Source organism: Balaenoptera physalus (genome assembly GCF_965194825.1).
Source record: "Balaenoptera physalus genome assembly, chromosome: 13".
NCBI classification, from domain to species: domain Eukaryota; kingdom Metazoa; phylum Chordata; class Mammalia; order Artiodactyla; family Balaenopteridae; genus Balaenoptera; species Balaenoptera physalus.
This window is the reverse complement of record NC_138892.1, coordinates 1,622,382-1,636,721: the sequence shown is the minus strand read 5'-3', so window position 1 is coordinate 1,636,721 and position 14,340 is coordinate 1,622,382. Positions and strand designations below refer to the sequence as shown.

The 14,340-nt window shown below is 48.0% G+C and overlaps 1 long non-coding RNA gene across 1 annotated transcript in view; it reads right to left on the bottom strand.

Annotated features, from left to right (window-relative positions):
* Window positions 1-14,340, bottom strand: part of LOC309641544 — an 800,613-nt gene that overhangs the window by 84,370 nt on the left and 701,903 nt on the right. The window lies entirely within an intron of this gene.

The window sequence follows — 14,340 nt, the reverse complement described above, 5'->3', positions numbered from 1 at the left end:
CACAAGGTTGTTCAATGCTTTCTGTAGTACTTATATTCCTGAAGTGGGCAGACCTAATCTGGCCATGAACATGTCTTTGTTTTGTTTATTTTTTTTAATTCTTCTTTCCTTTCTCTCTTTCTAGAAATATAAGGCTTGTTAACAAAAATAATCAATAAACCCTCTATAATAAGAATAGGAAAGAGTTTTATTTGAGCCAAACTGAAGACGATAGGTTGGAAGCCTGCTTCCCAGATGACTCTGAGAAACTGCTTCAGAGAAGCATGGTCTGCAGCACAGTTTTATATCTTGTCAGAACAAAGAACATTAAACAAGTCAGGGATACATTTCCAAACACACACACATACAAACACACACACACACATACACACACACACACACACACGGAACAGCATGTACACAAGCGAGTCAGCATGGCCCTGCCCCTGGGAAGGGGGTCACCATCAAAGGAGGACCAGCCCTGGCATCCTAGGAAGGGAAGCATTTAATCTTTATTTTTAACTTGGGCATTCTTTACTGTTGGTCAATGTGTCCTCTTCTCTAATGATGAAAGCAGATGTACAATGTCTTTCTGACGGGCCACAAACAGACTGTTTTAGTTGGCATCAGATTCAAGTGAACTCATGTGTAAGCCGGGAGGATTTCCTGTATCTCAATATGTGAACGTTTCTTATGAGGCTTTCCTAACTCCTTCAGGCCGGGTCACGAGCTCCCACAGCTCTGCAGTTCCACCGTGACAGCACTTTGTGGACACAGCATGTGTGTCCATCCCCGGCCGTACATTCGGGACTCGGGACACAGCGCCCAAAAGCAGGACGCGGCAGAGGATACTGATAATGATAGCAAATGATGCTCAGAGCAGCGGCCCCCGAAGCACTCCTACAAGCCAGACGTTGTCTGAGGCGCTTGGTGTGTATTAACTCCACCCTCACAAGAGCCCTCTGAGATGCGTATTGTGTATTGTCTTCGCTCGTGAGATGAGAAACTCAAGCAAAGGGCTGGCAAGGTGGCCCCGCCGGGATCACACGCGGGCTAGACGCCCTGCTCCCGGCTGCTGAACCACGCTCCTGGAGACGCACACCTATGCAGATGTGAGTACTGTATGCGCATGCATGTATATGAATGTGTACATGAATACGCATGTATACTTTATGCATATGTATGCGTATGTTTTGTTGGAAAAAATAATACTTCAGCATGGTTAATATATCAAACAATTCAAAGGTTATGCAAATAAAAGCCAGTCGTTTTGCACCTGAGATGCCCTTCCCCTTCCCAGAGGCCATGCCCGTTAACAGAGTTTTGTGCATTCTCCCAGACATCTCCTTACCTGCCCTGGGCTGTAGGATGTTTCTGTATTACTGTGAGTATGTTTATCCATAAATCACCCTCTTTAAAAACACTAATAGGAGCATTATGTACACCCTGTTTTGCATTTTGCTTTTCTCATTTAACAATATAGTTTGGAGATATTCTAATCCAGTTTTTAAAATAGTTCTGTGATATTCCATAAATTATTTACTCATTCCCATAATGAGAGGTACTTAGATTGGTTCCCGGCTCTTGTAATTATTTAAAAAAATGGAAATCTTTGTAATATATCTTTGCTCTTATGTGCATGCACTCGTGTGGAGTTGCATTCTAAATGTGGAGGTGCTGGGACAGACAGAAAGTACCTTTTACCATTTTTGAGATGCACTAGAATTATACCCCAAGGAGACTGCAGAGGTCACCTGGCCACTGAGATGATGAGGGCTTTTCCTGCACTTACCTGTTAATCTAGCACACCTCACACCTTGGTGGGGCTGACCCTATAAGGAGAATACTCTATCATTGGCCTAGCAATTGACTTTTCTTTAACTTCACATGACTTGGACATTTTGCATTATTTTATTGGCTACTTGTGTTTCTTCTTACTGGAAAGGACATTCCCACCCATGTTCTTCATCTTTTTTTTGGAGGGGAAGAGTTGCTGATCTTTTTAATATTTTCAGCTGTTTTCTCAGGAATGTATTTTAAATCATTAACCATTTCTATTTGATAGTTTATGGACTTAATCTGTAATTAAATCCCAAATATTGAATCGTTTCTGGTTCCTGGAAAGAACCACATTAGTCATAGTGCATTTTTCTTTTTCTGAATTGTTTGATTCTACTTGTTAATATAGAATGTAGAGTTTTTGCATCTATATTCACAAACTAGATACATTTCTAGCCTTGTGTGTGTATATAATATTTTGGGTTCTGCTTGGTTACAAACCTAAAAGAGAAAGGTCTCCAAAAATTTAAATAACTTCTGCATTATTTATTCTCTGAAGTTTTGATAGAATTCAATAAAGAATTTTGAAATTTCTTGATGATTTAAGGGGAAGTAGCTAGTAGACAACTTTCTCAATCTTGTAGATGGTAACTGATCAATTTACCAGTCTCATCCACAGGTAAATTTTGGATTCTCTCTCTCTATATATAGATAAATAGAGGGATAGATGGTTGGATAGATAGATAGATAGATAGATACAGATTATCCTTCTAGATCTATCTATCTAGCATAACCATTTATTTCTTCTAGTCTTTTCTAATTATTTATATACAGCTGAGAAAAAATTATATATATATATATATATATATATATATATAAAATCTGCCTCCATTTTTGGTTGCTTCCTACCCTAATTTCTTATTCTGTTTCCTCTTCTTCATTCCCCCTTTTGCAATTAAGTTTGATATTTTATATTTTGTAGGGTTTTTGTAAAGGAGCTACTTTGGAAATTATTTACTAATTCTACTTTTGTCTCTTTAATGCATCATTCATTTCTATTTTACCTTTATAAAATCATTCTGCTTTCCCTTTCATTATTTTTCTATTTTTAGTTGAGTGGGTAATTTATTTAATCATCTTTTTAATTCAGAATTTAAAATATTCATGATGAATCACTTTGTTCTGGGAGTGATGTAATGGTATCATGTCGTTTGAATTGCTTCATATTTCATTTTTGTTTTCCTCCAGGTATTCAGCAGTTTGAGGTGCTTTCTGAGAAGGCCTTGAGCATTTTTTGCATCCAAGTACACCATCATTTTCTATAAATAATTCACAGGATCTAATAAGCTGTGCTCCCTGTTCACCGCATAGAGTTGGGGGTGCATAATCATACGGGCTCCTCGTCACCTCCCAAGTCTCACGTACATTTTGTCTACTTGACCTTGGGGATGAGCAAAGTCAGGCGAATGTCCTATTTGAGACAGGTGCCCCTGGAGTCCCAGGCTCTCTCCTCCACGCGTGGTCACCCAGGCTGCTGTGCTGAGATGGCCCTGCACCCCGACCCCTGCTGTCTTGCCTCGGGGTTCCCCAGGACTGTGAGGCTTTGCAAACCTCCAGTTGTGGGGATGGGGCTGGAGGACAATGCCTCACCCTCTGGCTTTGAAGGGACAGCTCGAAGGTGCATTAAGTGGTACCTGGGGATGCTGGAGGGAGGGCCCGCCCATGCCCACAGCTGGCCTCTGCTCAGAGACTCACCTGTAACTGGCTCTCTTGCCCCACTCCCCACTTCCTGGGCTCCCCCCACAAACTCCCCTCATTCAAAACCTTGTTTCAGGCCCTGCAATCTGGGGACCCAAAGTGAGACAGTCTGACTCCTGTGCACCTGACTGTTCATTCCCCTTGCTGTGGGTGTTACTTTGTGTTGGTTACAGAGGCACAAGAGACAGACTTCGGTTGTCCTGTGTTCATCGTCTCTGCCATGCGCTCCCGTGGCCTTCTTCAGTGTCTCTGTATTGATCACAAGCTTGTCGAATGCTCACGTGGTCATTCTGCATCACTCTGCTTGCATTTGTCTGTGCATCTTTGCCCACGAATTTCTCGATTGCTTTATGCTGGGTATATTGATGCCTTGTAAATGATGCCTATACTGGATTTCAATCTTTAATTTAATCGGAGAATCTTCTTTTAGTAAGTGAATATATCTCATTTACATTTGCTGCTGTGATACACATGTTTGATTATTAACTTCTTCTGTTGTATAAAACGATGCTTCCATCGTTTTCCATCTTTTACTGCTTCGTTTGCAGTTTCTCTGTGTGTCTTTTCCTTCTGATAATGTAGAAATTAATCCATCTGCTTGTTTACTTTTTTCTGGTAGTTGTCTTTGTAACTTTTAATAGCATTGAAAAAAAAACCCCTTATTTCTAGATTTATTAACTTTTGATAGCCTACTAACTCCCCACTTTGTAAAAAGAGAAAATTAATTCATGGATATGTTTTCCAGCTATTGTCACCATCTTCTGATTTTTCTACTTATTTATTTGCATAGGTCTACTAATGGCTACATTTGCACCTGTAGAAATCTAAAATTCAGTTCTATTGTCTTTAAGGACTACTTAAAAGTGCTTATAAGTGAAATAAATCAGGGAAGTGACTTCTTTTTACCCACTTTCCCTCTATTTTGTCAAAGACACACACATACACATATGTACGCATATATATATAAAACCTTTACGTGCTGCTTAAGCTCTTTTCATATTTGTCTGGCCTTCCTTTCCGTTTGGGTGGGCTCCTCGGTCACCAGCGGGTCCTACTCTCCAGCTGCAGGTTCTGCATCTCTGTATGTCGAGACATCATGGTTGGCTCTGTAATCAACACCTATCAGCTGTTTTCCCACCCTCCAGTACCCCATTCCCTTCCCTTCCAAGCAGCCCCTTGATTTTTAAAAAATGCTTTACTGAGATGAAATTCACAGGCCATATATTTCACCCCATTAAAGCATACAATGAAGTGTTATTTAGTGCATTCCCAGTTTTGCATTGATCACCATTCTCTAATTTTTGAAGATTTCCATCATCCCCAAAAGAAATACCACTAGCAGTCATTTTTCATCTTCCCTTGCCTCGGCCTCTGTCAACCACTGATCTACTTTCTGTCTCTATGAAGTTGTCTATTTTGAACATTTAATATAAATGGAATCATACGATATGTGGTCCTTTGTGACTGGCTACTTTCACTTAGAATAATGTTTTCAAGAGTCATCTATAGTGTAGTAAATATCAGTATTACATTTTTTATTGCCAAATAATAGTCAGTGGTATAGATATGACACATCTTATTTATCCAATCATCACTTGACCACCCTGTGGCTTGTATCCCCTTTTTGGCTATTATGAATAATGCTTCAATGAACATTCAAGAAGAAGTTTGGGTGTAGACATAAGTCTCATCTCTCTTGGGTGTATATCAAGGGGTGGAATTACTGGGCTACATGTTTTGTGAAACTGCCAAACTTTTTTCCAAAGTGGCTGCACCATTTTACATTCCCATCAGCCATTGGTGAGGTTCTAATTTCTCCATATTCTTGTCAACACTTGGTATTGTCTGTCCTTTTATTTTAATCATCTTCCTGGGTCTAAAATACTGTCTGATTATGGTTTTGTTTTACATTTCACTAATGACTAAAGATTTGGGTATCATTTCACGTGCTTATTGACTGTTTGTCTATCTTCTTTGGAGAAATGTCTATTCAAATTCATGCTTATGTCTAGATTTCATTTGGGATTATTTTTATATGGTTTGAGATAGCAGTTCAACTTCATTATTTTGCATATGAGTACCCAATTGACCAGCACTATTTGTTGAAAAGACTACTCATTCTCCATTGAATATTCTTGGCAACCTTGTCAAAATCTACTGACCAAAAAAGTAAGGATTTATTCTTTCACTCTCAACTCTATTTAGTTGTCCTGTATTTCTGTCCTTATGCCAACATCTCACTGTCTTGGTTACTGTAGTAAGTTTTAAAATAAGAGAATGTGAGTCCTTCTCAAGAATATTTTGGCTATCCTGAGTCTCTTGCATTTCAATACGAAATTTAAGATCAGCTTCTCATACAAAATCCCTTTCACTAGTCATTTTTTCCTTTGAATTATTGTGCTTTTCAACTCCAACATCTTATTTGGTTGTTTTTTAAAAAATAATTTATTCCCCTTTATTGATATTCACTATTTGGTGAGATATTGTTCTCATACTTTCCTTAAATTATTTAGATATGGTTTTCTTTAGTTTTTTAAAGATATTTGAACTATCTTAAAATCTTTGTCTAGTGAGTCCAACATCTGGGTTCCTCAGGGACAGTTTCTATTTACTGCTTTTTTTTTCTTCTTCTTGTGTATGGCCATACTTTCCTGTTTCTTTGCAAATCTAGTGATTTTTTGTTGAAAGATGGGCCTTTTAAGTAATATGATTTGGCAACTCTGGAAATCACATTCCACCTCCTCCCTAGAGTTTATCGTATTGTTGTTAGCTGCTATTTTTGTTGGTGCTCTTTGCTTACTGATTATCTGGGCCAGTCCTCTGAAGTCTGTGTTCTCTTCGATGTGTGGTCACTGACGTCTCTGCCCAGCCAGCGTCCTGGTCAGCTGGCCAGCTGATGATTGGACAGCGCTGCCTTTAAATACAATGAGTCAGGCTCCCAGCCTTCGCTGAGGCGGTCCACTCGTTGTTGGGGTTTCCTTTCAATGCTCAGCCCAGTACAGCTCTGCCTTAGCCTTCTCCTCCTGCTTGTGCCCAGCCTCAAATTCCAGAGGTGAGAGCTGAGCACCTGTTTATGTTTTTCCCAGGCAGGCTCATAATCTTGCACTGGTGCATGTTTCTGCAGATCCGCAGTAATAGGGCGGGGCTTCTCTCTTTCTCCAGATCACATTTTTAAGTTTTTCATCAGCCTTTTTCCTGCCCAAACTGGCACTGTTGCCTCAGGCAGCTGTGATGGTGTAAGGCTGTGGGCATAACTGACACCTTCTGGGGCCTGTACATCTCCTCCTGTCCTGCCGCTGACCCTGCTCAGGACTGTACTGTGTAATGAATCCCTTCTCTGTCGTCAAGAGATTGGCAGTTAATAGATATCATTGAATAATCATTAGGACCAGGTGGCTTCTATGCTCAGCCAGTTCCCAAATAATGAAAACCTTCCCTGACATATTCCAGGCACCCATGAGACTAGTTACCCATTCATAACTCTTGACTTAGAAATGCATGTCCTGTTTCCAAGCACCCACCCCGATACCCTAGGTTAACTATAAACTTGTTCCAGTGGCCCCTTGCGGGTGCAGAGAGCAACTGGGAATGCTCCCTGATCATTGTCTGCCTGCTCCCAATCCCACCCAGTGAGGAAGTTACCTGGTAATAAACTGATCCATTGATTAGCTGGAGCTGCTGCTTCATTTTCCAGTCTCAAGATGATTCTCAGTTCGGTGGGCACTTTTTGTTCCCTCTGTCCTCCAACAGGTGCTAAACAATTTACACAGATTGTCTTCAACAAGTAACACTGAGTCAGGTCAAATCATGAAAGCCCTGTGGATGGGGTGTTCTGGGGAGTTGGAGATGAGACAGTGACACATCTCCAGGGACCAGGCTTCTAGGGAACGACCAACCTGGCTCACTCTCTTCAGTGGCCGCAAGGCTGCTGGTGCTCAAGCCAACCATGGGGCTGGGAGAAGGGAAATAGGGACACCCCAAAGGGCTCTCTGCTCTTACCAGGACTCATCCCTTTATCTTGAGTGAACACTTCTTGTGTTATTGCAAGACTTTCGTTAAAATATAGATTTCTGAATAAGCTGATTTTGACAAGTGCTGTCAGTGTTCTGATCACTTTGATGGAGGAATAGATTTGGGGGGTTTTTACTCTGCCATTCCAGTTGCCCCACCCCCGTGCATTGATTTTGGGGGGGATCTACCCACCCAATCTCCCTTGCTTTTGACAAGAATCTGACCCCACCTCCAGCTTCAGCGAGGCCCTGATTGGATCGAGCTTCTCAGCACATTCACCCTCCTGGGAAGAGTGACCGCTGTGCAGGTGGGCAGGTGGCCTGAGAAGGGGCCTCACCTCAGACACAGCCACCAGGGGGCACAGCCAGGTGAGCGTGGGGGGTGGCAGTGCCACCTTCCCAGAAAGGAGTGTGGTGCAGGACTTGGAGGGGACGCAGCTGTAGGTCTGGCTCCTACAGGTCTCTCCTCGGTTCCACTGTGATGGAGCTGGGCAGCCCCTATGGCCCCTCCTGCCCACCCCCTCCCCCATAGACTGCACGTCTGGCCCACTTCAACCCTCCATCACCGTGTGCTCTGCAGTTTGGAACACGGCCCAGGAACACCCTCCCAGCACATCCACCTCCAAGGACCAGCCATCTGCGCTCCCCTCTCTGCTCTGGAGAAATCAATAGTTTGCTGAGATCTGCAACATTGTGTAGCTGTTTCCAGGGTTTGCCCCCATTTTGCTAAACATCATGCATTGGACACTTTGCCACATAATCCAAGGTTGATGGTGGCGGTTTTTTCTGGTTCACTAAAGATAGTTCTTCTCCTTTATGTTTATTCTTTTTGCTGTTTGTAGCTGGCTTTCATTGTCAATTGAATAGAAATTCTCTGTCCCATTGTGTTACAGCACAAGTATACTCTCATCAGTCTTTAAAAAGAGGAAGAGGAATTTTTCAAGGAAATAGTGTTCTGGTTAGAGGCGAGGAAGGGGCAGGGCGCAGAAGACAAGGCGTGGGTCTGGAGGCAGGAGGCTGGGCCCCGCCTTTCTGCCCGGCACTGCCTCCCCAGCTCTTGCGGACTTGGCTTTCAAGTCCGAGAAAGTAAGGATGAAAAAGTTTCAATTTTAAATGAGAAAACAAAATTGAGCCCCCAGTAGAATGCTTGGCATGTGGGTCCCTTGATAAAGTACGCTCATTACTTTTGGCAGCAATAAACGTAGTAAGGCACGATACACACCGTGACAGAACAAAGCACACAGGAAATGGTACAGCTGATTGGAGGGGGGGCACACCGTGGTCAGTGGCCCGAAACAGCTCCAGAACCTGCTGGATGGATCACGAAGGCCTGGGGTTGAGGATTCTGAGATCAGTCTGTCCAGCTCTCAGGAGGGACCCTCTTGGTGGACGTTCTCTGGGTCCGACCTCGCCCTCGGCGGCCCCCTCCTTGCCCGCCACCATAGGGACCCTCTTGGTGGACGTTCTCTGGGTCCGACCTCGCCCTCGGCGGCCCCCTCCTTGCCCGCCACCATAGGGACCCTCTTGGTGGACGTTCTCTGGGTCCAACCTCGCCCTCGGCGGCTCCCTCCTTGCCCGCCACCATAGGGACCCTCTTGGTGGACGTTCTCTGGGTCCGACCTCGCCCTCGGCGGCCCCCTCCTTGCCCGCCACCATGCATACCCGTGGGTGGGTGGCCATCACCCCCTCCTCCGTGCAAGTTCGGGAGCCCAGGCTGTTTGCAATCTCCAATCTAAACAAGAGACTTCCATCAGGACTGTGGAGGCTTCGGCCCTGGACCCCCTTAGAAGCATGGTACCATTCATACACCTGCTTCTCATCAGCCCCAGGGACCAGGACGGCCTCAGTTCCTTCCCAGACTTGCTCTCAAAGCTATGCCTTCGCCCCAGGCCTTCCTCATCCTTGTCTCCCGAGGCCGTGGGAACCCTGGGAAGCTCCCCTAGCTGCAGCCTGAGTCATTCCATCATGGGGGACATTTGCTGGATTTTTTTCCATCCAAACCTTTTGCCTCTCTTCTTCCTCTGAGCCTAGAGCCAGTCGGCTTTCCCAGCCTTTGGCGTCCCCGGTGCCCTTTCATTTCTGGGCCGACTGGCCCTTCCTTCCTTCGACCCTTCACATCGTATGACTTGTAAGACCGACCAGCACCCACAATGCCCAAGACCCATTCCAGCCGCTCCAGCTTCCCCCCGCCACCGGCCCATTTCGGGCTGCTAATCCCCTCGCCTGACGCCTACCCAGCCGGGCCCAGCACAGAAAGGAAACATGGGCCTTATTCAAAACTGGGACAGAAGTGCTGGTAGAGATGCTGACACGTAAAAGTGGCCCTTCCTCCTGCCGTGTTCCCTTCTGCTGTTCTAGCTGTGCCTTCGGACTGGGTTCTCCCTCTGGGCAGCCACGGAACCGAACTGCCATGGCCCAGCCAGGGTTCGGGACATCACCCTACCCTTCCCACCAGCTGCTGCCCCACCCACGGTGATGGGCGACCCCAGGGGATTGAGATGAGCTCCCCTGCAGGATGCGCCCTGGCACGGCCTCAGGTGTCCAGGGCGGATCTGCTCAGCTGCATGCACCCTGCCAGAAGGGAAGGAGATGGTGGTGAGGCAGGAGATAGATGGGCCCCAGGCTGAGTAGTTGGAGTTTCTCCCCTATGGACAGATGCTCCAAAATAGCAGTAAGGAGAAGCTGAGCCCTGCCCAGATGAGAGATAAAAGACCACATATTCTTCATCCTCAAAGTCAAGGAAACCTTCCCGACTATACATGCACAGGAAGTCTCCTTGGAGGTCAAAAATGGAGTGATGTCAACGTACCCATAGGCCTCTTCGCTAGAATCCATCTTGGCTAAGAGATGCGCGCACATACATGGGAGGATCCCGAGATAAACCGAATATGGACTCAGAACCAGGCAAAGCAAGGTGATCGTCCAAAGGAAACCTGGGAGAAATGCCCCACGTACGTGATTCAAACCACCGCGAGGGCGTGACTCTCTCTCTGAGTCTGCCCGTGTGTCTATCCACACAGGCCCTTTTTCCTCCTAACAAACACTTTACTTGTTTCACTACTTTCCGCCTTTGTGGGAATTCGTTTCTGCGAAGCTGACGGGCCAGGGCCCTGTCACGGGCCACTGGTCCCTGGTGGTCTAGTGGCCAGGATTCAGTGCCCTCACTGCCGCGGCCTGACTTCAATCTCTGGCTGGGGAAACAAGATCCTGCTTCAAGCCACTGCAGGCCAAGGCCACCCGAGATCAGTGGGGGAGGGCCTTGTCCCACCAACAGGACCTCCCATTAGTGGGAGGCTAAGGGGGCAGTGGGCATGGGGCAGGGGGCAGGGGTGGGACCTGGGTGCACGGAGGCTCTGAGCTCCCAGGGTGTCCTCCAGCATCTCATGGGGCTTCACTTAGAAGACACAAACTCTGAGATAAATGATTAAGAATTTCAAGATGGCAACAGCAGAGCACTGAGCCCAAACACCCAGAACTCAAGTCCTGGAACCTGTGGGTGTTTCCTTACATGGTAAGAGGGTTCTGCAGGTGTGACCAAGTGAAGGGTCTTGATGGTCCTGGATCACCCGGTGTGCCCTAAATGCAGCCACACGTGACCTTCTGAGAGGGAGGCAGCGGGAAATGCGACCTCAGAAGACAAGACCAGGGGTGACAGAGGCAGAGACGGAGGACACAGCCACATGCCCAGGCCCCCCGGGAGCCTCCAGAAGGGACCAGCAAAGCTGACACCTTGACTTTAGCCCCATAAAATTGATTTCGGATTTTCCTTCTCCAGATCTGTAGGGTAATCAGTTTCTAGTGTTTTAAGTCACCAAGTTTGGGGTAATTTGTTAGAGCAGCAAATAGAAACTGATGCAATCAGTAGTGTGCCTTCATCAGGGCCCCCGGGTGTCTCCCAGCCCTGTGTTCCTTTCCCTTCCCTCCCTCCCTCCCTTCTTCTTTTTCTTCATTTATGCTTCATTTCCTACCCAGCCACTAGGTCAATGTCCCATGTTTGTTTTCTCGTCGCTGTTGTTCCTTTTCCTCTAATCTTTGAACAACAGCTCCAGATCTCAGGTGCGCATTTCGAGCCATCGGGGCAGGTGGCAGATTCACCAAACAACCCCACGTTTTCAGGGCTTAACACACCAAGCAGGTACTTCTTGCTCCCTGTTCATCTGGCCTTTCAGAGAGCCAGGCCCCGTCCACCATGCTGCCCGCCCTCCCGGGGGGCTTGAGAGCTCCCTGCACTCAGCGAAGGGAGGGAAAGAGGCAGAGCTGCCCACTCAGGGCCGGGCCTGGGGTGGCATCCACTCTTTGTCCACGCTCACTGGCTAAGAACCGAAGAGGAGCTGGGACTTGCAGCCCAGCCAGCGCCCAGGGGAAGCAGAGGGGCTGAGGACCTGGCGCCTCGGAGGGATTTGGCCCTGAGTGACCGGAGCCTGCAGTGGAGCCGCTGTGCTCACACCCCTGCAGGGGCACCTGTTTTTGTTATTATTGTGGATATTTATAGCTAACCCTGAAATTAAGCACTTCATTTACAAATGTCTTATTTCAGGATCTCATATATTAATACAAGTAATAAAAATTAAATACCAGCGAGGGATTTCCAGTTTACAGGGCCATTTCAGCCTGGGACCTCATTCAAGCCTTCCTTCACTGGGCCTTATTAATGCAGCACTTAGGAGACTTGGGGACCCTGGTGAATCACTCCGCATCTCTGAACGGCATTTTCTATTAGCCAACTGGGATCAATACCTGCCTGGCCTCTCCCAGGGGGGTGACAAGGTTCACAGCCCAGGACCGACCAGACACCTGAAAGGGATTAGGACCCAGCCCGCTCTTTGGTCCCTGCCCCACCTGAGAAAGGAAGTCCCAGCCCAGGTCAGGTCAGGGCCCAGGGTCCCAGCGGAGGTAGGGGCTGGCTTTGTCCACGAGGCAAAGTGGTGCAGCCCCCGTGGCCTTGGTCCCCAGGTGTCCAGCCAAAGGGCCACCTGCCCTGTGAGCCTCAGGTGCCCAACTGGAGCTGACCAGTGCTGAGTGACCCGTAGATCCCTAGCAACCAGCAGGCAGCTCTGATTCAGATTCAGGGGAGATGGTGATCAATTGTCCCTAAAATGCAAATTGCATTAAAAAAAATCCATACCTCTGGGAGGGCTCTGTAATAAGGCCATATATCACGCCAGGATGTAGCATTCCAGGTGGAGAACAAATGCCTTATTTGTTGAGCAGAGAGAGGAAGGCAGCGCCCAGCTTGGGGAGGGCTGGCCCCACCCCATCTCCCGGCTCTCGGCCCAGGCAGAGCCCCCGTCCTGAGGAAGGGGCCCTAGCCCCCATCCCCAGAGCCCAAACAGCCTTCCTGGATGCCACCTGATTCCAGCATCTCCCCCCCAGCCCCTGTGCTGTCTCTCCTGGTAGCCGTTCATTCACTCACTCACTCTCTCACTCACTCACTCTCTCACTCACTCATTCCCTCCCAGATTCTCTGGTGCCTTCTACATACCAGATGTCCTGCTCACTGCTGGGCACACACTGATCAGGCAAACCCGGTTGGTGGGGTTGACTCAGCGAAAGAAGCACAGCCCATGGGAAGCAGGTCAGGGAAGCCTGCCTGGAGGAGGTGGCAACTTAGCTGGAGACGAGTCCCTCCAGGGAAAACACGGAGGCAGCAGCCAGGCCAGCAGAGACCAGAGCGGGGCCTGCGGTGGCCACGGCCTGGGCATCGATCAGAGGAGGCCACTGGGCTGGTGAGTTTCCAATGCTTCCTTCAAGCAGCAGGACCTTTTTGTCGAATCAAATCTCCCAGGAAGCCGGCACACAAAACTGAACAGGGAGGAGATGCTGGGTGAGGCCACCTTCCCTGCCTGGGCCTCTGGTGCCTTAGGGTCCCGGAACACAGGAGTGTTCCCCCATCACAGGGACGCGTCCTCAGCCCTTATGATTCCATCTCTTGTCTCTTCTGCTCTCTCCGGTTAATTAATTAATTGTTTTTCTTCTACTTTTCAGGACACTCCAAGTGCTTGGCGATGAGTGCTGAGTAGCAGAGAGGGTGACCTGAAGATAAAAACCCAGTACACACCCCCTCGCCCCCACGTGTCCAGGGATCCGGAGGGAGATGGCAGCACGGAATGGCCTTGCTGGTCCCAGGGCACTGGGCTCTGGACAAGAAGACACCCATCGTGGCCTGGGCCTTTGAAGGAGGTCGGTCTCATCCCAGGACAGACCTGAGGGCTCCCAGAGATGGACACTGCACCATGAAGGTGGTTCCTGCCGGCTCCAGAGCTCCAGCTCGCCAGACCCCCACTCCCACCAACCCCTCCCTTGCAGCCAGGGGAGGTGCCTGCGTGGGTGGAATTGTGCCCCCAAAGTATATGCTGAGGTCCTAAGTCCCAGATCAGACTGTGACCTTATTTGGAAACAGGGTCTTTGCAGATGTAACAGTTAAGACAGTTTCCACTGGGGCAGGGTGGACCTTAATCCGATGTGACTGGGGTCCTTATAAGAAAGGGGATGGGACAGAGACCCACAGGGAAGGAAGACCATGTGACGACGGAGGGAGGAATTGGAGGGATGCCCTCCACCAGCTGGGAGCCCCGAGGATGGCCAGCAAACACGGAGGTTGGCCTGGAGCCGAGTCCCCTCAGAGCCTAAAGGGACCAGCCCTGCTGGCACCTCCGTCTTGGACCTTCAGCCTCCAGACTGGGAAAGAATGGATGTCTGTAATATAGCCATTACATTTGTTGGAACGTTTGAGGGCAGCCGTGGGCAGCCCACCCCGGGCCGTTCCCTCTCCCTGCATCTCACAGTTCTCCCGGAATTGTCCAATTTCACCCCC